Source organism: Nelusetta ayraudi, unplaced genomic scaffold (assembly GCF_046127955.1).
Source record: "Nelusetta ayraudi isolate G7.1 ecotype Tasmania unplaced genomic scaffold, CSIRO-AGI_Nayr_v1 ptg000011l, whole genome shotgun sequence".
Classification (NCBI taxonomy): Eukaryota; Metazoa; Chordata; class Actinopteri; order Tetraodontiformes; family Monacanthidae; genus Nelusetta; species Nelusetta ayraudi.
The window spans coordinates 15,397,653-15,417,826 of record NW_027466061.1 but is presented as its reverse complement, the minus strand read 5'-3'; the positions used below and the strand labels follow the sequence as shown (position 1 = coordinate 15,417,826).

The following is a 20,174-nucleotide window of genomic DNA, read 5'->3' as shown; positions in this document are numbered from 1 at the left end:
ATTCATGAACAAAAGACTGCAGCAGACATTAACTTTACACACCATTCTCTCTTTTCACATGTCTAGACATCGGATATTTGACTGAATCCAATTTCAATTTGCAGCCCCAATCAATTTTTATTTCATTTTTTTTGGACTGCCTGCTACTTTTAGAAAGCAACTCATGTGAGCTCCAGCATTGATAACCTGAGTTACATTTGAAACAAACCATATGCCTTGTCGTGATTTGGCTCCTGCCTGGCAGAGGAAATAATCCAGAGCCAAAACAGCAGAATGTAGACGACAAGTCACAGCGTACGTGAGTAACATCCAGGTGCGCCATTGTGAGTGAAAGATTTTGCATCTCAAGGCGAAGGAGAAAGAAAGCAGGCCTTATTAAATCCCTGGTGTAAGCCACCTGCACTGTGTCTGCATTTTCAATGGCACACAACTCGCAATGCCACGGAATTTCTGACCTGTGTGCCGAGAATGCAGACCAACTGGCGGGAATCCAGTCCGTGTCTGTTTTATTTTACCCATGTTAGCTTGGTTTGATTAAGTAGTTCTAACAATATCCAATTTTTGTCTGAATCTCTCTTTTTTTTTCCGTCAGAGAGCTCATCACACCCTTAACAATAGGTGATTACCGGCTGTCCCGGTGCAAACATGGGACCAGCAACGGTAACATTTTACATGATCAACCCTGTTTCATGAATGATGATTGGCCCAACTTCAACAAAATAAAACACATTTTTTTCAAACAGTGGCCCACTGGGAAATGTCCTGGTCCTTCCGAGTAGCCAGTAGCTCATGTATTGGGAAAAATTACTGAGAATTTGGCATCACGCGGAGCAACACTTTGGTGTTGACTATCTCAACCACTCCTGTTGGCTGCCGTGGGTGTACGTATGTGAGAGGAAACCATAGAAGCACGAAGCTGAGAGGCAAATTGGATAAATGTTAAATCTGGAGAAACGTTTAAATGCGATGCGCAAACCTTCTCGAAGCAGCCATGCTTGAAATTGGGTGAGATCACACATTTAGCGGAACATGGATAGCGGCGGCTACGTGTGGAGCCACTGTTGTCGTGCCCTCTTTGCATTTGAGTCCTATTTCTGAGGTGATTTTTGGAGGGTACATGATATGCGCCTGACTACTCTACTGACGTGTGTTTTTAAAGGAGTAAATGTGGCACCACTCTGCTGCTTATTGTGATTGAAATCCTCAGTAGGTTTGATTTTCCTCTCACAGGAAGATTGTGATTTGCACTGACAAAGCATTGTGATAAAGAAAAAAACTTAAAAACAGAAAAACTTAAACCTCAAGTGCATGCCAGAAGACTTTGCAGGTCCTCCTTCGGAGATGATGGTGTCAGATGTTACGGTTTGTTTTCCTGGACAAGAGGTTGCCTTTCTCTCTGCTGTTTTTGTGCTTTGTTTTTTTGTTTTAACCAGCATGAAAGACTTATTTCTTCCCTGTTGGGAGCTCTGAATCATATGTCTGCTTCCAACCTTTATGTTTTTAGTCCCAGTGGCCACAACAATTCTTTCGTCTCGCCCATGCCATCGCTTTTGAAATGCCAAGGTAATAATCTGAAGACATGTTTGGAATCACAGCCTAACAAAATAATTTCCATCGATTAATTTGTACCTTGCATTTTGGTTGGAGCAGTTGCTGCAAATGAGCTTCAAGCAGGACGAACGAACACAACAAGAATGTCAGAGTTAACAAAGCAGGGGTTGCGTTGTGGTGATGACCCTGTCGGCTTCACAAATCATTTCATTTCTTAATCCCACCTAGGTAAATAGAATATACTGCGAGCGGCAAAGTTCCAGAGCAGGGAAAACACCTCCAAGACGTTGACACCACCAAGAAAACAGGCAAATTAACCCAAGACAATGAGTCGCTGCTCAGGCCCGTTAAGCTGTTTGGATAATTGCTGTTGTGTTGTTCCTTAATCACACTTGCTGCTTGCCCACATACCTGAAACGACCTGCTTGTGGCAACAACAGTGGACACTAATTCCCCTGCCCCGTCTATCCCCACCGGCCGCTTGGCCGTCGGCTCCAAACGGTTAGTCACAGTGGCAGCAGCTGTCCTCGTTCTTTCTTCCACGGAATCTTTAAACTCCGTGCCCTGCTGCTGCTCTCTGGCACCTTCTTTCAGACCCTGGGCAGCACCTACTTCTTTGCCAAGACGGGCAGGCAGAATCATCCAGTGCTGGACCGGAAGAAAAGAAAAGAAAAGGAAAAAAAAAATCTGGTTGCCTCAGCAGACAGCCGAGGTCGTTTGGTTCCTCTTTGGCTGTGAGCAATGGCTTCATTTCCACCCAATGAGTTCATACGTTTATGGCTTTGTCGGACCGGTGCGGCTTTGGTGGTAGGCACGCCGACGACCTGTGAGAGTTGCAAAGGTTCACACGGTTCGCTCGTCTCCACCCCGAATGTCTTCTCACTGCGCCGCTTGATTCTCTTATCCGCTGGTTCTTGGTCTGTGTCTGTCAGACACCCACACCGCCTCACTCCTGCCAACGGCTCATGTCGAATTGTCCAGTGCCAGACATAATTCAGAATTACAGACAAAAAACTCCTTGTTCACTGTCCTGTGGAAATCAATTACGGCCTGTGTGTGTGTGTGTGTATGTGTGTGTGTGTGTGAGAGAGAGAGAGAGAGAGAGAGAGAGGGAGAGAGAGAGAGAGCTTTGACTGTGTTAACTAACAAATCATCAGTGTCCTAATTGTTGTGTTGCTCCCAGGCTTGTTTCCAGTCTATAGACAGATCTGACAGTAATCAATAAAGTTCTGTCTGTGTGTGAGCCAGTATGTACTCACTGTGTTGCTTGTGTTGCTTGTGTGTGTGGTCTAGGAATCGATAAGCTCCACCCAGGGCGTCGGCGTTCCATTTGACAGACTCCAGGAGTTGAGTGTGGTGCAGTGATGCCACTGAACCAACTGGATCATTTTTGTGCTGATTGCGAATCAAGAAATGTACCGTGTGAGCCGAATCCGCGCCCTGACATTTCAAAGCAGCCTTCTGAAGAGGCTTGAGGAGCTTTTATATATTCCTGCATTTCAAAGCAGTAAAGGTTGCCGTCCTTCCTACTTTTATACACGTGACATGCACACGTTGAGCCATCTGATTATTTCTGCCGCTTTGTGCACAGTGCGTTCCCAGAGCAAGGATTTCTGCACCTCTGATGCCTGTAAGAGCTTTAAAAAGTTAAAAACTTGACTAAGTAGCTGTCCATTAAGTGTTTTTAATGGTCTTTCTTCTGACAAAACCTATTACTTTATACTTTATTTAAACTTTTTTTGTTTCTGCACATTCCTGTAAATGTGTCCACGAGTTGAGAACTCAATAATGACACAAAAATTGGCTTCTGTGGCTTTTCAGCTGGGGCCCTGTTAAAATCCATTTTATGTTTTCCAAATTATCCGTCTTATCCAATTTTTGTGTTTTCCTTTCTTCTAATTTCACCAAGATTTGGATGTCACACAATCTTTTCTTTGTTTTTGCCATGGGTCTCAAGCTGCAAGTGGCCTTTGCAGGCAGGTATTCCCAATCAACATTGCTACATCATTTCCAATACAGTGCAATCACTCGACACATGAAAGTCACTTGAAAGCTTCTCTACTCTGTCAGTCTCAAGAGTAGTTTGATTTGTTTACTTATTTATTTATTTTGCTGGCAGCCACAAAGAGCATCTAAATCTAAATCCTGGACTGACAAAAAAAAAAGAAAAATCACATGAACTACTCAGGTGCACCTACAGAAATGTATAGTTGTCTCTGTGTATGTAAATGCTGTATCTACAGCCTGATCTCAGGTGGGATAGAGCTCGTGAGCAGGATACCCAAGGCCATGTTAATGCATCCACTGTTGCATGTGCTGCATCAGATATGGGCAGAAAAGAGCCTTGATCTCCATACATGTGCACCCAAGGCTATGATTGTCGTCACAGGCTCAGCGTGCAACTGAGGCTTGATGAATTTTTCATCCTGCACCTTTCCCTCTGAGCAAGGTATGTACTGAGATCATGGCTGGCGGTATCGTTGTATCTTGTACTGAGATATAGACAAATTGGATTAACAAGCAAGAAGCTTGAAGTGATTGTTGTGGGATTATCAAAACTGACAATTTTTTTTTTTTTTTTTTTTACTTTTAAATACTAAACCAGGCTCATTTCTGGCATCCAAACTTTGTTCTAGTTTGATGGCAGTCTTGTGAAATGACAAGGTCATGCACTAATGTATCATTGTCAAAAAAAAAACAAAACCACACACAACACTGTATATTGTGTGGCATGATTGAACAAGATTGATGGATGTTGACAACTTCTCCTGTGATGAAATAAATATTAAAGGACTTTAAGGTCACCTCTGCTTCCTGTTAGCAATGAGGTTGTCTGGGCTGATGCCAGAGTCGCTCCTCTAGTCAGGATTTTACTTGGGGGAAAAAAAGGAAATCTTTCAGTGTTGACGCTTTAACATTGACACTGTTGTCTTCCTCCACCGAGCCCTCAGCTGCTGAACCTTCGCCTTCGAATCTCCAAAAATAATATCTTTCCATCTACGTGTAGCTTCTCTTTTCTTTGAAAGCCTGTGCATCACTGTGGATGGAGCAGTGAAGGCTGGGATACAACACTTTTTAAGGTTGACTTTCAGTGGCAATCCTTCACTCAGTGCATTTATCTCAATCCAAAAAGCTGTGGGGGAAAAAAGTCATGTCTTTTTAGATTCAACACTCCTTTTTTTTTCTTTTCGGTTACACTTGCCATTGTTTTGAACCAGCTAATGCACACACACACACACACACACACACACACACACACACACACACACACACACACACACACACACAAAGCTAAACTTCAAAATTAGCCCTGAAATCCTTCACATTTCCATGATAATGGACTTGCCCAAAAGACTGCTGGTTGCATACAGAATAGGAGGGGTGGTGGGTTGTGGAGGGGTTGTTTGTTAGACATGCTTGCTTGTTAACTTGCTGCATTGTTGGCTGTCAAAGGTAGAATCGTAGCATTTTGAAGGACAGTTTTGCACCGTATTAATGCAAGTCATCAGCATGTCACTGCCTTGCCACTGTAATATGCATTGTGCTCTATAGTGGGAAGATAATGCATAAAGAATCTTCTCTTAAACATTTTATTTATATAAATCAGTTTTGGAAAACAATGTTTAGTTTCTTTCCTCTATATCCCAAAAATCCCTCTTTTTTTGAAGTGACACTCCAGTAGAAGAGAGACAGAAATCAGATTCAGAAATAAGCTAATCAGTGTGTTCTGGCCTGGCAGCCGTTCCCCAGGCAGCCACACGCAGGTAGGTGGCTGTCTGACAGCCACTGGGATTCTCTTCGACGTGGTGTGCAGCTCACATCAACTCTGCAGTATTCTGCTGGGAGCGGGATTAAACTGGTTTAGCATTGGCCAGAGCAGCGCTTCTTTGTTGAGGAAAAAAACAAACAAAAAAATAAAAACTGACTCTGTTACTGACACGTCTCTAATTAGCTCCAAATTTATGACACACACTACATGACACGGGAGTTGGAGGTGGCTGCTTGCTCCCTGGTTGTCAGTGGTGGAGAAATGTTGCAGCCAACCGTCACAGGACATCTCTATTATTCCTGTCAAACACTTCACGCTGCTGAAAAAAAAAAGCTTACAAATTAAATATGCAATATAAGTATGCATATTGTCACCATTATTTTAATTAATGAATATGTTTAAAAAAAAAAACAACAACTTAACAATTTCCATAAAATGGGGCCTTAAATTGTGACTGTGAATAGTTTATATTTTAATTAAACAGCTACAGTTAAGGAGCCATGCATTGTCCAAAATGCTGAAGCCCATTATGCGTGTGCATTCATTTCATAATTACCCCCATCCTCGCTAATCCACTAACTCATTTCAGCAAGTCAAGTTTCAGCTGAGTAAACCCGTGAATGTTTTTCTGAATTTGTTATGCCTCAGTCATTCCGAACCAGTAATGAGAAAGTTTCAGGCCTTTGGCGGAATTTCCAACTCATGGCAATAGCCACGATCAGGATGAAATTTTACAATTTTAAAAATAAACACTTTTCATTTTTGAATCCTTAATCTTTACACAAGATGTGGAGACACTGGGATTAATGTCGAGTCAGGTGTAGGATTTTGCAATGGTAACTTGCTGATGCTACCAAGCTGCACTCCACAAAGTGTCGGAGACGTGAGCGTGTTTGCATTGAGGTGGTGCCTCCAAATGTCAGGGCCTGTGCGAAGAGGACAGTGTGACGGCAGGAAAGAAGGACTTGCTGACCCTGGCGGTTGGTCCCCTTTTGATGGTGTTGCCATGGGAACAGGTGTCAGCGCTAGATGTTTAAAACAGCGTGTTACAGGTGCTCAAAGTCGCTAGAGTGAAGCAGTGATTGAGTGCTTCAAAGTCACATAAACAAAGGAAAAAACACACCACCTGCTGCCTCATAAGTTTATTTCCTTGTGCTTGTGCCTCTAACTGTGCAGAGGTGAGTTGTGAGTCATTTTTTGTGTGTGATTTTAGATTTTGTCCCATTTACCCCTCTTGTCTCTGCGTCTGTGTGTGAGCCAAGCCTCCAGACAAGCTGTCACATTCCAAGTTTGTCTGGATAATTGTCCGCTCTTGGCAAGTTTGTTTCAATTTGTAACAACCCTGTGTCGTCGTGTGACAGCATCACGCCTGTACTCTCACGTTTTGGCAACCACGTCCTGCGAGCCCGAGCAACAGCTTCCGTAACTGCGGCTCCTCTGTGGCAGCAAGTTGAACTTCCAGCGGTGACGTTGACGAAGCACAACGCTCCACTCACTGGTCGGCACATCCCGACTATGCGGGTTCAGAGCGACGTGGACGTACCTGTCTTCTCCTTCATTTTCAAGGCACTGAGTTAGACAGTAAAAGCAGTTTATTCTGAACCCATAGCTAAGATTTTTTTTAAATGCCAGCAACATTTGAAAGTCATCGATTCATCATTAGCAGCTGAATCGCAGTCAGTCGATTTGCAAAATACTAGAGAGAAGGCGTCAACTATCGTGCAAGGTTTAAGTAATTGGAAAGAAACTTGATGGCATAATAATGGAATGTAATAACTGTATACTGATGGAGATCTAACTGGGGAGTCCACTGAGGATGTGAAAAGTAAAAAAACAACAACAAAAAACAAAAGCAAAAGCGATTAATGCCACAAAAGCATTTACTGAAAAAAGACACATGTAACATCATAAAAACATCTTCACTGTTCTTTTTTAATTAAATATTTTAGACTCGGAATGGCTTTTTGGAAAACTGCATGAGGCATTGGGCTGGACTGACAAAAACAAATACTGCCTTGTGTCTTTACGGCAAAACATTTTAAAGCACTACACAAAAATGAATTAACAATTATAGTCATTCAGTGAATCAAATGTCACGTAGGAAGTGGCAAAAATAGATAAAATTACTCTCAAAAAAGGAAAAAGGCAAAAGCAGAGACATCAAGACACTCAACAAGAGACTATTATATATTTTTTGAAAATATTATGCTCGTAAATATGTCCGTGGTGATTTATATTGAATTCATTTATTCTGAAGTTCTCTGGTCCAGGATGTATCATACAAATAATCTACCTTGAACATATTTAAGGTTGGAAAATTTCCTGTGTCTCTTCATCAAGATGGCATTTGACAGCAGTCGGTTCATGTTGGAGACACGTGTGTGGTGGAGGATCCCTGATCCCACTGAAAGCTCCTCTTTGAGCTCAACATCAAGCGGCAAGGATAATTTGAGAAACAAAGAGGAATTTAAATAGCACATCCCATGGCAGCCATGGCGGCCAAGTCATGTAAACCACTCAGACTGTGCCAAGTGATCTCTGCTAGTCCAACTGGCCCTTTCCTGAAGCTCTGTGACACTCTTCCAGGACCCTCACTCACTCCCACTCTCTCATTCCTGTTCTTTCTGTCTCAGTCTGTGTCTCTCTGTCTGTGCTGGGGATCCATCTCCAACATGTACTGATGCTGTTAGGGTAGTTTGAACTGGGGGAGACAAAAAAGACAGTCTATTTGTCCCTGTGGTTTCAAAGCAGAGGACAAGGGGAGGGTCAAGTTGTGGAGTGGTTTGCTCTGTTTTGGACAGGACACGAAGCTCCCAGCATGACATGAAATGATTTCTAATAATTTGATCTGCAGACATGGTTGCACAAATGAATAAATAATGATACTATTGATAATGATAACAATAAAAAAGGAATTTTAGCATAATGTGCTTAGAATACTCCAGGCACTGGCTTTGTTTAGTTAATTACAGCATGACTTATTAAATTTGTTTTCATCAAAATTAAACGCAGAAACATTTCTTAATGTTTAAATGCTTTATTTAAATTCTTTTCACCCTGAAGTCTGTTAGCTAATGTTGGAGAGAAATAAAAGAGTGTTTTACCAGCAGCAATAGAAACACTTTCAAGCCACCCTGCAAGTCGTGTTGTAAAAGTTTTTATTTGTGGTTATTCAGACATTTCGGGTTTATATTGGTGATCAGCATTTCGAAACTGGTTTAGGTGAGGCAAATTTAACGTTTATTTTTTAAAACAACCTGGCCATTCTGTGTTTTATTGGGAAATAAAATTTTGAAGCAACTTTTACAGTCAATGCAATCACAATTCCTTTTAACCAACCACGTTTACAGCAAGCAGTGCAGTGGAGACGGATTCATCTGGGACAGGTTGTAGGTGAGGAAGTGGGGAGGCGTGACCTGTTTCATAGCAGCATATATTTGGTGTATGCATAACTCAAGCAGATGCAAAGTGCAGCTTTGAATGGGAGAAACAGCCGATGAGTGCAGTTTGTATCATAACAGATGAGCTCAGACAACAGCAGGAAATTATAAGGAGGGCCATCTGAGAAGAATAGGAGTGGCTGGGATGAGACTTAGAATTTTTGGTACCCTGAATCAGTAGCTAGATAAGAAGGAAATCATGAACTGTGGTGAAACAAAAGAATCAGCTTGAACTAATTTTAAGGAACTAATATTTTTAATTAGCTCCAGTCAATTTAATGCCAGTTCAAAGCCTCAGCTAAGACAACGTTTAGTGCATGTTGTTTTCTCTCCTGGCTTATGGGCAGCTTTTAATGCGTATGTGTTTTATGACAAACAATTTAGTGCAGAAAAACAAATTGTAAACCAGGCCCGGGTGCAGACGTAGAGGTGAGCTATGCCACTATCTGGATGCACCGCTTTCTCTTTATGACTTTTTCAGGAGGCGGTGACAACAGCCGGTGAAAAATGGCGCCTTCCGAATGCATATCCTGTCATTCAACAGGTAAATCATTCCACCTGAGCGGCCCCATTTGGTCTGGTTGCCTGAGGGCAGATCGCTGGGGACACACGCACACACACAACTGTGTGCATGTCAGTTAAAGTGTGTGTGTTGCTGTAAGCGAGCAGCCATGAGTATTGAGAAATGGTGATTGTGCAATTACCCTGATATAATATGTGTATGTGGACTTTTAAGAAAGCAGGACTATATGATGCGTGTGTGTGTGTGTGTGTGTGTGTGTGTGTGTGTGTGTGTCTGGCGAGATTGAACAAGAAACTCTTTTTAATGGCCTTCAAGTCTGTTTAACAGCCGCTGCCACCTGGCTATTCTCCCAGCTGCTGCTCTGCCCCGATATGAAAAATGAGGCGGATGGTCTCAATGCATCCAAGTTTAATGAGTTCCGCTTCCCAACAATCCCCTAAAAATACAAAGAAAACTAACGTCACAGACAGAAATTTATGTCGGGACAGTAACTGGAGGCAGTAATGCACATGCACGTCCTCTTCTGGCCTTTATGGACTGACTTCTTCAAATTCATGAAAATAAGTATATTTTTTTTCTGTATTTATTTTTTGGCCCCTAAGAGGGGAGTTTACATCACAGTGCTGCATTGTGCAAACGCAGAAGAGACAGTGCAGGGACAGGGGCCGAAAATGAGCTCATTCATCGGGCCAGACTCCTCATTTTGGGCTGCTACAGTTCGTCTCTTGGCGCTCGCCAGCCCCCGTCGGCACTGCCAAGCAGCTGAATGTTTTGCGGAGTCATGGGCAGCGCGGCACGGCTTTGTTGGAGTGGGAAGCCAAATTGATTGGTCTTTTTAAATGTAGCCAATAGCTGCCACTGCAATGAAGTTAGGCCTTGATCACGCTGTTGTGATCCAACAGAGCAGACACACAACAGAGAGATTTATAGGCAGCACACACCAACTAACCAAACCTCTCTTTCTCTTCATTTGCCTGAGGCCGTCTCCACCTTTGCCAGTTTTCCCCCACCGTCGCGTTGTTTTCTGCAAGCTTTGCCCAGCCTGTCTGCTTTTAACTTAATTAATTCAATGCATTCAATGAATTAATAAATTAAAGAATATATAACAGGTGCAGGCTTGCAGTCAGTTTTCTCGGCCGACCACCTAAAGCTTCTGTTCCTGGTGTGAACAGCACGCACACACACACACACACACACACACACACACACACACACACACACACACACACTTGGACGTGGTCTCTCAGGAGCACCTTCATTCCCTGACAGGTTGAAAAGTCTGGCCCATGTGTGATGGTCCAGATGGGGCAGCTCCATTACTGTTGTTGGCTGGAGTGTGCACACCCACACTCAGACTCACATGCAAGCACACACTTGAAGTCAATGATTTGCAAAGTGGAAACATTTGCAGCAAGCATGTTTTGTCCGTGTGTTTCATGAGAGTAGGTCTAAAATGAAAAGTATCCATGGCAGTATGTAGAACATAAGGATTGATAAGTGAGTTGCTCCCTGTCAAACCTCCTGAAGTTACTGCGGTGGGCATGTAAAGAGCTTTGACGACTGTGAGAATAAATTCAAGACGCGTCGGATAAAAGAATATCTCATGCACGGGAGACTTCCTTTTTATTGAACGCATTTTATGAAGTTAATCAGCCGATGACATTCTGCCGCAATAATTCAACTCCCTGTCTATTATGCTGTTTATCAAATCTGCAATGAAATATTGCACCTCGGCACTCGGGTCTATTTTTCAATGGCCAGCGTGGCACAAGCTAATTTAAATAACTGCATTGAATCAGATTGTGCATAATTGCATTTTCCCAGGGCTGAATTATGGCCTTGCTAATTAATGTGCACTCTCTCTTTTGGTTGCGGAGCTGAAATGAATGACCCTACAGTTCTCTTCTATTCTTTGCTCCTTTAAATAATTGTTGGTGTGCTGTAGTAAGAGTAGAGGGAAGAAATAAATCATTTTCTATCATTCTGATTTGCTTGTCCGTACATCTTACTGTTGTCTTATTGTTTCTCTTTAGGACTGCAAATTCTAGTAATGAAGCCTTTATTGTATAACCCAGCAACCCCTTGGGCTCCCGTTGCATCGTTTCCTGGTTAATGTTGAGTTTGTTTCGTTAACAGTCCTGAGTCTTAACGCCAGCAGTAAACGGAGCTGATTACAGCACGAACAGTCAGTGTTTCTGGGTCACATAAATTATTCTAATTGGGGGTCCTGCATTATGAGCAGAATCTTTCCTCAAAGTGAGCGACTGCACCGTTGAGATTTTCAGAGAAACATTTTGGAGTTTGAGGAGCGGGGAGAGTGAGAGTATGAAAGGGAAGACGACACCCACTTGATTTATATTTCAGGATCAGGTGTGGGTGTCATAAAACCTACAAGTGTTGATAATGGATGTGGTGCACTCCTTTAAGCATTCAAAGAAGCAAGTATTTGAATAAAGTCATGCTTCTGTCTGGGACGGAGCATCATCAGATGAAAAGGTGATGATACACACATCAGTGAACAGGCTGCCGACGCCGACGCCTCACGGCTCCATTAAAATTTCTAAGCAGCACCATCGGCGGGAATCACTTTGAGCCGACTCGAAATGATTCCACCTAATTCGGACGCGTCTTGCCATGTCGGCCTGGGGTTGGAATGTCTGACAGCTAAGAGGGTGTGATTGAAATGACCGCGAGCTCATCTGTGGTTATCAGCTTGCATTAAATACGCCCTAAACTGTGGACTTTTTTTAGATGACATAGTTTGCATGCTTCCCTCCACGTTACATCTGCGCTTCTTCTGCACTTAAGGTTGTGGATGGTGCTGGAGTCTGTCCCAGTTGTCTTGGGGTGAAGGATCATCTGGTCGGTCGCCATGCTTAATGCAGAACTACCACTCTCACTTACATTCACACCTACGTGAATTTGGACACGCCAATCACTCTAATGTGCACGTCTCTGGACTGGAGAACTCATGCAGGCAGAACATGCACACGCCACACGGGGTCAGAATCAATTCTGTGACCTGTGTGCTGTCAAAGGACACTGCTGACCACTGCACTACCAGGCCCACACAGTCTGCAACAACCAATACAACCTTCCTATAGAATATATATCTTCAGTTTAATCATCAGTGAGCAGAATCATATCCTGAGTAGTTCCTGCTTTTTATGATCAGAAATTGATCACTATTCTGGCACAATTTATTGACTCATGATCAGTGTATTTGAATAAAGTGTATAAAATTAATGATGATGAATCCCATGGCTGGCTAGCATGTGTTATTTCATTTGTATATATTTATTGTGTATAATTATGGATCAGTGGTGAAAAGCATCAGTCTGACCCTTTGGGGTTTATTTAGCAGTGATTGATGTGACATTAATCTGCTAAAACTGTAAACTCCTTGCAGAGTTTAAGCCAAAGTTTTATTTTTTTTTATTTTTTTTTACAACAAACAGGTGAGGTGACAAGTTTACTGAAAGCTTTTATTGTTTTTATCTCGAGCCGAGCATTCTCCGGCAGCCTGTAACAGCGCTGTCATGGCACCGAGCCGCAGGAACACAGTTATCTGTCGGAACAAACAAACAGCAGCCATATTCCCTCGTTTCAATGCATTCCTGGTTTCAAGCGATAAACCTTTGATCCCGGAGATATTTCATGTCTTTATCAACTCCTTTTCAGCAGCGCTGTGGCGCGTTGCTGCTTACCAAGGATTTGAGAGTGTAGCTTGTTCTGGTGTGGGAGGGGCTTAAATCCTTCTCATCCTCCCCCATCCCACATACATCCCACATCCGACTTCCCCCTGATTAATTGCAAGGTCGCCATAAAGAAAAGGCAGCAGCTTTTCGCATGTTCCACCATATTACTGGCCAAGGCTGTATTCATATCCCGGCCGTTCATTTATCACCACTCAACCCCAGTCTGCTTGGAACCTGCGCCTGCTGCGGCGAGGGTGATTCCAATTAATATAATGGACTTGTGGGTTGATGTTTTTCTCAGCACCCTCAGTGTTGCAGTCATTTATATGCTGATTTGTGTGTGTGTGTTTTTTTTGTTTTTTGTTTTTTGTTCGTGTCGCAGTGAGCTGTATACGACCTATAAATCTGAACCGGGCCGCTGCGAGGCATAATTCACCAAGGACGCCTTTTGTTCCAAATCAAAACATCAACGGGGGCTTTTGACATTGACGATTCAGTCACTCCGAACTGCTGAGGCCTTGTGGTTAATGACATGGCTGGACCTCAGAGCGCTTGTCTCAGCAGTATCGCTGGGACAAATCCCAAAATTACCATGAATCATGGTCGATCATCAGCGGTAGGAGAAGAAATGAGGCCATTGGCAGTAAAGAAGGATACCTTTGGCCATTGGAGAGGTGAGGTGTTCGGGAAAATTTTCATTTTACTGAAATTATCTGCCCTAAATTTACATTAAATAGCAATTTCTGAGCCAAAGGACAATTGTATGTTCTGGTTATCTTTCAGCTCTGATTTTATTCTTTGATACCATCCTATTTACTAGCATGTAAATGCCAGCCAAGAAGTTTTTTTTTTTTTTATATGTTGTGAATTGGGTTTACATAACACAGCAGACACATCACAAGACATCCTCATTTACAGGCTTGCTAATATACAGGGAATACTGAGTGTTAACACAGTGTGAACCATCCTACACTTGACCGACACACTCTTGTTGTTATCTGAATAAACAACTGACTACTAATCCCCCTCCTCCATGCAGTGATATTTTTTGACATCAAGATATGAACAAACATTAGTTAAATAATCGAAAAAAACAACAAGAAGTAAAATCACACTGCATCTTTTTGCATTTTCTTTTTTTTGTTGTTGCATGGATTAAGAGATAAAAAAGAGTTTTATCAGGCCATTCTTATAAAATTGTAAAATTCTAATAAAATTGCCACAAAAGTAATGGGTCAAAATTAAGAGTAATAAACAATTTAATTATTATTATATTATATATATTATATTATATTATATATTATTATCTAATTTACATTGCTGACGGTTCCTTCTATGCTAAAAAACAAGTTTTACCTTGTAGACAACTCAGACAACTCCTGCTTGAACTGTTTTTTGCAGCAGCAAATACATATTACATGTTTGGAATCCAGGCTCTGACCTCATCATTCCCCACAGCAGGTTAGCGTTGGCATTATGGGGAGTGAAGAGGAAACACATAACAAACCCCTGGAGGTGTAACTGAAATAACAGGTGCAGTGCTGATGCAGGACAATGTACAATGACAGGCAGTGGGAGGGTTGAGGGATTAGGTGAAAGTAGACTGCAGAAATTAAGAGGGTGCATTTGATAGGTAGTTGTGGAGAGCGGAACATGGCATGTGTACATCAGCCCAGCTAGAGTTGGTTTGCTCGAATAGGCTCTTTTAATTTAATTTTTTAATTTAATTATTTTTTTTTATTTCCCAGGGTCACCTCTTTTACCTAAGCTATTAGATTCCTTTACAGGCAAGACGTAAATGGCACGAGTAGGAGAAGCAACGGCTGCAAGCTGTGCCTCCTGGATAAGAAGTAGAAACATTTACTATCTGTAAACAATAGCTGCTCCGAGAGAGATCAGTGTGGATGCTGCTCCAGTGCCAAGTTTATCAGAACTGGTTGGCATATTCCCATACACACACACAGCTCAGAAAGCAAGTCTTTGTGGAGAAACTTTTTTTTCACTTTACTCCCAACTGGCTTTGGCAAGAATTGTATTTCTATTCATGCCACAGGAACTAATGTTGCAAGGAAACAAATCTGATCAGTCTGTTTAAATGTGATTAGGATCTTGGCCCTATACTTCAAGTTTGGCCTCTCTCCCCCTGATGCCTTTGATGGACTCTTTACCAGATGAACACATCAATAGAATTCTGAGGATTCATGAAATGTTCCATCCTCCGTGCCGGATTAGATGGTCCGTAGCTACAGTCTTCTGATTGGGTTAAAGAACAGAATACTGTATGACTTTACAACAAGGTCTTTACATGCACTGTAAAGCTGCAGTTTGAAGTGCGTGGAGAGAATAAAGAGCCACCAGCTCACATGAAGACAGATGGAGCGACACAGGGTCTCGACAAGGTCATTGTCACTGAGCCGTGACAGAGATCCAGCACTGTAAATAATAAGAGCCCTGACCGTTCAGAGGAGTGCGATGAGTCATTTATTAGCTTCTTGACCCAGTGCCTACTTTTTTTCTTTCCATCAGGTACTTGTCACAGGAAAGGGGACAACGTTTAAACACAATTTGTAATGATCACGCTGCGTTTTCGTTTATGAATGTTTTCCCGACTGGCAAGCCCATTTCAGTTGCCTTCATTTCTTATTGGCTGACTCTACTTTCTATTCTTACTGGACGTCTTCTTGAAACACTTTGTTTTTTTCAATATGCTATTCCTTTAATGACCTGATTCTCAGGAAAAAAAGGGGGGTGACAACAAATAGCAGTAAATGGGCACTGCTTGATGCAAATGAACACACATGTAGATAGACAGATGTAGATAGATAGACAGATGGACAGAGAGAGAGAATCTTGGAATGATAATATCAGCAAGAGTTGCGTTGGCAGTCACTGAGCTGACTTGTTTTGTGTGTTTGCCTTGCATATCCTGGTTATTGGATTCTGTGTGGGAAGGATGCTTTCTTTGAACTAGTCACTTTTCACAACTTCATACCTGTGCCTTTCATTGGCAAAAGCTCAGAGTCTACCCTGAAGAAACATTTAACCTCTGAAGGCAGGCACTGCCTGCGGTTCATCACAGGTGTAAACAAGAAGATAAAAGAACGATAAAAAAATAAATATCTGAGAAACTTATTTATACATAGAGAGGCTTTGATTAAAGGCTTCTGAGGCAGCCAATCCAATAGAAGCACTGAAGTGATTTCTGCTTTTCTTGTTGAAAGGTCCTGCAGTGCATCAACGGTAACATTTGCCTTTTGAACCTTTGCTAAAAGAAAGGCCTTGCTGCTTTAATCTATAGTTCTCCTTTCCAAGCAGTGAGAAGCAAATCTCCTTCCTATGTTGTTCACTTGCCTCAATGGCGAATGAAAGAAAGAGAGAGATGAAAGGCGGACAGAGAGACTGAAATGTTATTACGACCCAGCTGGGGCCGACACTCAATTTTACGGCAACAGAAATATTATGATGCGTGTCTGAGGCAGCAGAGCACACGAGTGGGCCCCAGGCCTCACATTATGTTGAAGGGCAAGACACATCACTTCTGTATTGCTTGTCAATAAGGGCAATGGCCACCGGGAGACTTGAGAGCGGGGGAAGCTTAATAATGATACACTTTAATACATTTTACAGCCTTATAATGAATCCATGTAACCCCTGGCAACCGCCCATGCTACCCACCCCACCCCTAAAAAATAAAGAAAACCAAAAAACTAATAAACTCCACTCAATGTTGCTTTAATATTTGCCTCTGATGAAATGATGAAGGTCTGACAATTCATAAACACAACTATTTACTATACTTTTTTCCCATTTTCAGTTTGCAGTTAATCTATTGTGTCTATCATGCTGGCCATTTTTGAATGCACCTGAAAATAACAATTTTTCACGTGCATTTCATTTGATTATTTTTTTTCCCTCCAGGTGGAATACAAAGGTAGCTGTTTTTTTTTATTTTTTATTTTTTTTTATTTGCTCAGCATGCCTTTCTAAAGTAATAACAACCCTGCATAGAATGTTGGACGTGACGCTGACACAGAAAGTATGCAGTGCATCTGTTGTAAAATTCCCCTTTTGAAAGAAGTAATTATATTCTGTTTTGTTTGTGGTCATTTGCAAAAAAACAAGTAGAAGAAGCAGATCCAGAGACCATTTTGAAGACCCCATTCTGAAAACAAAGAAGACTCGTGTGAGAATTTGGCGGAATCTCCACATAGAGTGTGGATTCAAAGCACATCCAATTTTTTTTTGGTGCTGCCCGGCCCCTTCTTGTACAGGCATGCCACACCAACACTCTGTTCTCTAACAAGCAAGCCTACAAGTTAGATAACTAGTCTATGTATGTTTGTAATGATTGAGGAGAAAAAGGAACCGAAGCAGTTGTTGGCACTGGAGACAAGAAAGGGAAAAAACATCGAAGCAAAGTGATATAGTCCTGGATCACTGCAGACCAGCTGGTGGCGCTGTGACAGGGGTGCCCGTTGATTTTAAGGACTTTAAAAATCAAATTTTAAAGGTGATTCAAATGTAACTTTGCAAGTAAACATTTTTGATACTAAAAACAAAAAATAGATGGCCAAGGATGCCCTCTTGTTTTCTCTGCGATGGGTTGCCCATGCCTGCTTCTGTTTGTGTGTTGTTGCGCATTGACTCCTTTGAAGTATTTTTTGCGTGCCTCCTACGGTTAGAGCCAAATCAATGCCTCCGGCGCTCTTGATTTCACCCACTTGAGGCCGGCAGGTCAGGGTGTTCTAAGTGAGCTCAGTGAGCTTCCTCCGATCGATGGTGATGTGGACCACCATGGAAGGAGAAGGAAGTGGGAAGTGGGTAAACATGGGCACTGGGCACCAGTGCAAATATCTGGGTCTGCTTAGACCAATTTATTGCCAGTCCTACCGATTGCAAAATGTCTCGCTGCTGCTCCTTCAATATAACTGATTACTTCATTCATCCCTCTATTTCCCCCTTGTGATACTTTCTCCTACCTTTCCCTTGTCCGTGTCTCCCTAGTTTGACTTTAGCCTTTATAACTCAAACATTGGCCCTGTACACAATGGATATGTGCCACTGTGACAATTTATAGGTCCTTTCTTTATGTCTATCCATTTTCCACTCTTCCTCACTTACCATTCCCGAACGGGCTGTCTCGCTTTCTCACACACGCACACACACATTTGCCGGTAAAATTAATTCCTCCACCATTTCAGCTCCCTGTTGGTGGTCTCTTTTATCTCTGGGGCTCTGCTAAGGTGACTGGATGGCTCCCCATCATTAAAAGCTCATCATCTTCGATGACACCATCTACTGTTATTGACTTTCGCTTTTTTTTTCATTGTCCCACTATGAATACAACCATAAAATCCAATTGGCAGATGTCTGCTCAACCGCAGTTTCATTAAATATGAATTTAACACCTTAATAGACGTCATGAATGCAAAGTACAGCAGACGTGTATAAGAGCAGAAGTTCAGCAGAAGAATGTGGTCATCCCCCTCATCTGCATATTCCTTCAGGGGGGTTGGAAATAAACAAAACAAAACAAGTTGGGTCAACATTAGCATGGAGCTCTGGTACTTCAAGACAGAGTGATGGAGGAAACAAACTCCGGGTCAAAGGCAAACGAGGAAAAGAAAACAATGGAAATGTCAAAGTAGATAATTTCACTGGAACGTGTTGGCCCATTTGCTCCTGATCAGATGCATCCCTAAAGGTCACGTCAATAGCTCCTGTTTCTCTGGCTGGCCGTTAATCATTTTATGGTACCCCTGTCATTATACATGGCTAATGAGATCTACATAGATCATTTATTCTCCGTGCAGTTGGACAACTTTGCTGTTAAAAACACCTCTAATTGATCTTCTGTTGCCCTTAGTGGATATACATGTGTCCGGAATCCATGTTACTTTTGCGTGCAGATTGGTTAATTTGCAGGAATCATATTATTCAACATAGACGCTCATGAGCTTGTAAGACGGCTTGCATTTGGTTTCCTCTAATGCTGTAGTCATACACACACTGATTTTCACAGCAGAACATAGACAAGATGCGATTCATTCTTTGGCCGTCAGTCGGCAGAAGCTAAAAATGCAATATCCAGTCTTTGGCTTATTGTCACTTGAAGAAAGTGTGATTGATCGGAAAAGCTAGAACCTGAAACGGTTCCTTTTTACATCTGTTCATCCCTTCAGGCAATGTTTAGAATAACTGTAAACATGGACACTATAAATAACTGAAATAGCTTTAGAATTTTGTATGTATTTAAATCAAGTCATATTTCGTGATGTGGAATTTCTTAGTGCACTTTAAGTGGAGCGCGTGTGATTGGGCCTCATGCTGAGCTAGGTCAGAATCTGCTCATCAATTTGATAAAGTTCACAAGTTAATGCATTTTGCTTGTATGCAGTGTGCTTGCCAATTTTGTTTTTGACATTTTGGGTATTTTTTAGGGAAATTGTGCCACCTTTTAATATTAAAAAGTGTGTTAATCTCATTCAGTCAGTAACACATTCGGAACACTTTCATCTGCACGAACATCCCACTGTTCCAAATATTTTAGTACTCCTAATTTGCAGCGGTATATTCTGGTCACATTTTTCAAGCTATTCCTTGTTTCCAGTCTGCAGGAAGCCTATTTATTCTCATGGGATTCATGATATCCGACGCGGCTGCAAAGCTCCTTCCCCCTGATATTTTGCTGCATACCTTATTCTGTGTAAGTTCTAATAAAAGCAAACTTTTGCTGTCAATTTCCATGTGATAGCATGACAGTGTACTGGCACTGCATTTCGGCTACTCAGGAGCTAACAGGCTAGTTTGAGTTTGTGTGATCAAAAAGATTGTCTTGATCTTATCTGAATGCATAGTGAGGTAATGTTATTCTGTTAAAAAATGGTTATGCAGTACACACACCCAGATTGTTATCAGCATGAAATGAAACATGATAGCCAGATTTATCCCATTAATGAGATTTTGCCTGATGTGGCAGCCACATTCATCAGTCCCCAGCTTGTCTCATCACATTGTCAGAGCTCTGTTAGGCCCCCTCACTCCTTCCCTGCCCACCAGTCCTGGGGTTCAGCTGCCAGGTGGCGTCAGTTACTTGGAAAGGTCGAGAGAGTGCAGTGGGAGAGACGGAACAGAAGTGTTTCATCCTGTGTTTCAACACTCCTGCTACGAGCATTTTCAGCCACACCAGCCAT

The 20,174-nt window shown here is 42.1% G+C and overlaps 1 protein-coding gene across 1 annotated transcript in view; it reads left to right on the top strand.

The window, feature by feature from the left end:
* Positions 1–946: 946 nt before the first annotated feature.
* cacybp (calcyclin binding protein) overlaps positions 947–20,174 on the top strand; it is a 187,685-nt gene continuing 168,457 nt past the window's right edge. Inside the window, exon 1 of the mRNA XM_076021365.1 lies at positions 947–959. The gene's annotated coding sequence lies outside the window, so the exon portion shown is untranslated. The remainder of the gene's footprint in view (positions 960–20,174) is intronic.